This window comes from Pimephales promelas, chromosome 8 (assembly GCF_988280905.1).
Source record: "Pimephales promelas chromosome 8, fPimPro1.hap1.1, whole genome shotgun sequence".
Taxonomy (NCBI): domain Eukaryota; kingdom Metazoa; phylum Chordata; class Actinopteri; order Cypriniformes; family Leuciscidae; genus Pimephales; species Pimephales promelas.
In genome coordinates, this window is record NC_142776.1 from 31,595,068 (window position 1) to 31,601,391 (window position 6,324).

Genomic DNA, 6,324 nt, shown 5'->3' on the forward strand with positions numbered 1-6,324 from the left:
AAAGTTTACTATAAACAATAGTACTATTCTAATATTAATTACCAAATTAAAACATTATATATATATATATATATATATATATATATATAAATATTTTAATTGCAGAAAATGCTTCTTTACACACCCAGAAACATTGTCACACACACACAAAAAAAGATGCTGTTACCAATCTGCATCCAGCTGAGCAACATATTCTGCTACACTAACCTAGTCTAGTGCTACTCCCCTAACCTTTTAGTCATCATGTCTGATCCTCATCACTATAGATTGGTGTAGTGCAAACACTTTCCTGCCCCTGCAGACACTTAGATGTGACAGGTGTCCGCTGGCTGACAATAAATCAATTTGGATTTAAGAGAGCACCTACTGAGAAGCAATGGGCCCCATAAAAAGATCCAATTACATTTTGTGCTGGGTGAATCTATGATCTTGTAAGCCTCTCAATTAGATTTGATTCGACCCAAATTAGATTAGTTTGGATTTTCGCTGGTCATTTGCTGTCTTTTAGGGGATCCACTAGAATGAGTTTACCAGTTTAGCAGGTATGAATTTCCTCTGTTAATTCTGATGTGTTGGCTATAATAAATAAACTCAACCAAATGGGTTTAAATTGAAAATAGGAGAATAACTGACAAAAGCTGTCCACACTGGCGATGGCAAGATAAACTTTAAGGGTATGGGCTGTGGCTTGCAAATATATGTATGGGACCCGGGTGAGGGGTTACACACACACACACACACACACAACGGGTCCCATACATATATATGCAAGCCACAGCCCATACCCTTAAAGTTTATCTTGCCATACTCTCTAAATTCATTCATATATAATATAAATATATAATATATAGTTATACTTTATTCAATTATAATTGGTTAAATTGAAACCTGGAAGTGTGCTTTTCTAAATACTGTAAGTGCATTTGGTTTGATATTTTATGTAATGCACATTCAATTTAGCTTTTTAATTGTCTGTTTTTGGGGGTTTCTTGACTGTATACAAGCTCAAATCTATGGTCACTGCTAAGCACAATAGCACACTGGCCTATATTTCCATGACAATGTAGTGCCTGTAAATGCTAGGACACACTACACATAAGCCAGAAGCCACCAATTGTGCTGCTGTCTAAGGTGCTGAAAACACAACATCAGCGGCCAAATATTATACCCAAGTCCTCAGCATTAATATAACACTATTTTGACTCAGCTGGTTTAACCTGGTCTCCCAGATGGTTCAAGCTAGTCTAGCTGGTTTCCCACTCTGAAAAGTGCTCCAAACCCATCTAAACCAGCCAACCAGCTCACACCACAAAACCAGCTTGGTTTGAACATCCTTGTTTGTTTGACTTTTTTTTAAGGGAACATACATTTGAAGTCATGTTTTATGACCATTTGATTTAATACAAACATATATTTATTATCTATTCGAACTATAAAAAATTAGACACAAAATTATGAAAGGGGAACATTATACAGTGATTCAGTACCCTACAAATACCCATAAGACCTCTGACAAATTCATAGTCATCGATTGGCATATTGTTAGAGTCCGCAGACGTAGAGTCACTGTCATTGAGGAAGGGGGTGTGTTAACCCGGTCACAATGTAGCGAAGTTGTGGAGGGTTTTCTCGGTTGCCATGGATTTCTAAAAGCTATTGACTGCGTTTAGCCTTTCACTGAATGTATTTGTTGGAGAAACGCACCACTGAGGGAAAAGCATCATCACTCGAGACATTCTGGTGTAGCGCGCGCTGACTATCAACTCGAGCTCTCCGATCTTCGCCCACAAACTACAGCGAAAGGTAGGCAATTCTTAGTGTTTTTTTGAAAAGTATAGGTTTTGTTCTCGATATATCGTCAGATACGTGTGTTTTAAGACTTTGAAAGCCGCTTATCAGATGTATGAGAGTTATTCTAAAGCGTTCTCTTCTTTTGCGCATCTGACAGGTGAAATCAAAGCCGGTTAGTATGAGTAGCGTGCTAATAGACTACAGCTGTGATAGGAAACCCTGCAGTTCGTTTGTTACTGTTTGTTTGCTTCGGCTATTGAGGATGTTTAGATTATTAAAATAGGAATAGTGACGTTTGAGACTGTCAACCTTTCAGTTTAGGCATTACACAGTCAAAAGTGCATCATATTTCGAGATGAATTTAAGTGGTTACATGCATTGTGATATCGTATTTCTGTTTGCTTAAGCCACATGGATGAATACCAATGACGAAGCTGTTGGATTTGCAACTTTCTTTCTCTTGGTTTGTAGCATAATAGTGTATCAGTGCAGATGCTTATAGCCTACAGTACAGATATGTGGTACTTTCATGGCACTTATGGTGCTTGAAGCATATTGTGCTTTTGAAAAGCATGCCCTTGGTAGCCCTTGACATCCTTACCACCAACATTAGACTTGAAGAGATGCTAATTTTCCTCTACAGGATTGAACTCTTGTGTTTTTTTGGAGTGCTTGGCTTGCTCTTGGGTTCTCATTGAACCCCAGGCTGTACGGTCTTAAAAATAAAGGTTTCAGTTTGAAGAAAAAAGGGTTGTGGAGAAAGCCAGTGCAGTAGGAGAGTATTTTTAAATTCCACAGCATACTTTCTAGTTGTTTAGTACACATCATTTATGCACTGCAGTGGCGTGTGGTGAGCTTTCGAAACAAAGAGAAAAGTCCCTTTTGTAAATTCCATTTGATGGTGAAATGATTTCCAGGTTAAATGTATATGGAACCATTTATATTGGTATGTTTTATTATAAATAATGACCTTCCACACAAGTAGATGTCATTTTAGGGTCATTTTGATTTGAACGTGACCAAAATTAAAAATGACGGCACGTTGTTAACTTTGCAATTCGTTTTTTACCAGTTTGACACATTCTTGCACAGCTATTTCAATTATTTTCTCATCTGATTTTTTTTTGAGAAGGCACTCTCACCTTTGAGAAATCAACCCTAAAATACTGGTATTTTCAAGAATCTAGGAACTAGTATGCGGATCGAAAGAACCTAAAACTGATATAACATTCATAACCATTGGACAGCCTTGAATTTTAAGGTTTAGTTGTACAAAACCCCTTTAAATAAGGCTGTTTAATGTAAAACATATTGAATGCAGCTCTCACAGTCGAATTTTGATGTGATTATCAAGCCTTGCCGTCTATTATGAAAATCAGATTCTTACTAAATCTGTGTAATGACAGCAAGATAAGTTACTCTACTGTAAGGAAAACAATTAAAGTCGCATTAGAGACAGAAGGCAGCCTCGTGTGCTTTGAGACTTCATGAGTGGATTCAGTAATATGCATCAGGACAATGATTGGTTTCTTCTCTGGTCCACAGTAAAGAGTGTGGAAAAGCCAGATAAGAAATGAGTTGGATGTTCCTCCACTGAGACAGTGGGTATGATTTGCTTCTAATGAGCGGTTTTTTTTTTAAATCCCACTGCCAGAAACAAAATGGCTCATTTGTTTCATATTCAAATCGTGTTTATGTACGATATCCAGTAGGGCTAGCCATCATCATCATTATTAAGCAACAGTTTGTCTGATAAGTTTGAGTGGGTCGTACATTTTTGTGTTTGTTTCCTGGGCAATTTAACTGCGAGATTATAAATCATTAGGCCTACACATTGTTTGATAGCCTCATAAGACATTATGGTTGCACTTTATTTAGCAGTACATGCACTTTCTAGTGTTACCCATGGAAATACTGAGTAATGCAAGGCAACAACATGGGTTAAAGGATTAGTTCACTTTTTTAAAAAAAAACTTTTGTTGATAATTTACTCACCCCCATGTCATCCAAGATGTCCATGTCTTTCTTTCTTCAGTCAAAAGAAATTAAGGTTTTTGATAAAAACATTCCAGGATTTTTCTCCATATAATGACTTCATTGGGCACCAAACGGTTCAAGGTCCAAATGAGAGTTCAAAATGAACTAATCTTTTTTTCGAGTCATTTTGTTCATTGAATGAACCCTCACTCTGTTCTCTGATGCAAGTCCGTGACTCGCTGTTCGAACTCGTTCATCAAAAAGAACAAATCTTTTTTCGAGTCATTTCATTCACTCGTTCATCAAAACGAACAAATCTTTTTTCCGAGTAATTTTGTTAATTCAATGAACGAAATGACTCAAAAAAAGATTCGTTCATTTTGGAGAGTCGCAGAACAGAGCAAGGAGAGCATTTGTGCTTATAAAACTTAAACTTTTTTTATTTATTTTTGAAATGACTGATCGTTTCGCATGATAAGACCCTTATTCATCGTCCGGTGTTGTTTGAAGCCCTTTGAAACTGCACTGAAACTCTCATTTGGACCTTGAACCGTTTGGTGCCCAATGAAGTCCATTATATGGAGAAAAACCCTGGAATGTTTTCATCAAAAACCTTTATTTCTTTTTGACTTAAGAAAGAATTAGTAATAAGCATCACTAGAATAAATACATAGTTGTCACGTTTGTAGTAGGAACGAACACGGAGACGATGATGAAGGATCAGAAGTATTTTAATATAACTCTCAGGTAAACAGGAACAGGATATTGTCTACAAAGCTTTAAATGAGGCACTTAAAGAGTAATTAAACCCTAAACCAACTTTTTTTAGTTAATGATCTGTAAGAATGATCTGTATTAATACGAGTCATTGATTCGAGTAACTGTGAAGTGTTTTATTTCTACAATATATGGTGTAAAACGTCTTAGTGCTGCCCTCTTCAGGTTGAACGGTGGCTACTGCAGTTGAATTTTCCTATTGGATGTTTCGCACTTCATGATGTACGCAGGTTTCAGCTCACCATGCTCTTGGCACGAGCTACGCCCTTTGACAGTATAAAAATCAGCTTGTTTCGTCAAAACCACTGTAGCGAGTCAGGAGTTGGAATTGCAAGTGAAAACGACCAGGATAGAGTGTTTTTGCATCTATTTCGTCCCCTCTATCTCCGCTGGGATATTCAAATATTACCAGTGGGTGGAGTCAAGCTCTGACCAGGGGTTTAGTTACCCTTTAAATACTATTGATAACGGGTGAACACAGCTGAACCTAATGACTAATCAATAATTAACCATGACAATAAAACTAAGGCAAATGGTGCAAACTGAAATCAAAGTCCAAACGGTGTGTGTGTGAGAATAGAATGTCCATGCAAAACAGTACTGTAAAATAATGTGCTTCCTACAATTCAATGACCTTTTTAGCACAGTTCAATGTTTTGGATCTCATAAGAATTTCTAATTGACATTGTCAACCTCTTAAAATGATGGGTTTTAGATGTTTCTCTTTGCGTTTGATGAACAAGAACTAAAATCTAAATTTACGTCAAATTTGGATCGAAAATGGATTAAATGATCAACTGTTGTTCATGTTTATGTTTTCGTCTTATCTGAGTTTAAACTAGGACTCCTTCATGGCATAAAGGCTATTTATTTGGCAAATTGAAGCCACTGTGATGAAATCTAGGGCAAATTCCTCTCACCATCAACACAGAAATAGAACACTGCAAGTGGACAATGCAGCCCGGCACCATTACAATGAGAGGTATTCTGTGCCTATCAGATGCCTGCCACCCAATAAAATGATTTTCTTTATGCGAAGATCAAATACTGCCGCTTGTTGAAGAGAGGTGTGCTGTTTTATAAGCATTCAGATTTATGAGTTTAACTAAAGGGTGATTAAATGTGAAAGAGGACTTGAGGCATATCTATAGGGACTGGAATAATATAAGGACATATAACACCTTAGCAACCACCCACAAGAGCCTAGTTTTGTGTTAGCGGGTTTTCAAAAATCCTGGTACTCTTTGAAGACCACTTTAAATTGCTGTGTGATAAGACCTTTTTCTTATTCATGATATACTTTTATCTTATTCAAAGGTTGCAAAAACAATTCAGATTTCATTTTGAGATCCCCTCTGTGGCCGAGCGCAGGGCTAACTGATTTTCACTGTGGATTCGAACCATTTCTGGTAGAGATAAAAATCTACAGTGAGGCCTCTCATCTCCATGTGTGATGCCATATTCACTCAGACATACAAATTCAATTGAGGAACACCTGCGCCCTAAGCTAAAAAAATGTGCTGCATCTTGCTTTTCATTTTCATGCGAGCTTAACGCAAGCGGCAAAGTTTTCTAAAGCAGAATGACTCTAAATAAATAAAAAAATGAATGAATGAGGGTGGCACGTCTGAAAAGAAGCACAGATATGATGTGAATTTGTGTGGAAGAGAATTTAAGGAGGAGGAAAAGTTATTCAGACTGAGCTTTTTAGTCTGGTTTACAAATGCAACATACTGGAAATGTCACAGAGTAGACATTTGCAAACGTTGCAAACTTATT

The 6,324-nt window shown here is 37.1% G+C and overlaps 1 protein-coding gene across 2 annotated transcripts in view; it reads left to right on the plus strand.

Annotated features, from left to right (window-relative positions):
* The window catches only part of chl1b (cell adhesion molecule L1 like b), a 129,403-nt gene that overhangs the window by 38,248 nt on the left and 84,831 nt on the right, over positions 1–6,324 (plus strand). Inside the window, exon 1 of one of the 2 annotated variants that reach the window (XM_039648822.2) lies at positions 1,568–1,803. The exons of the other annotated variant lie outside the window; for it this stretch is intronic. The gene's annotated coding sequence lies outside the window, so the exon portion shown is untranslated. Of the gene's footprint in view, positions 1–1,567; positions 1,804–6,324 lie in introns of those variants that run through there. 2 annotated transcript variants of the gene reach the window in all.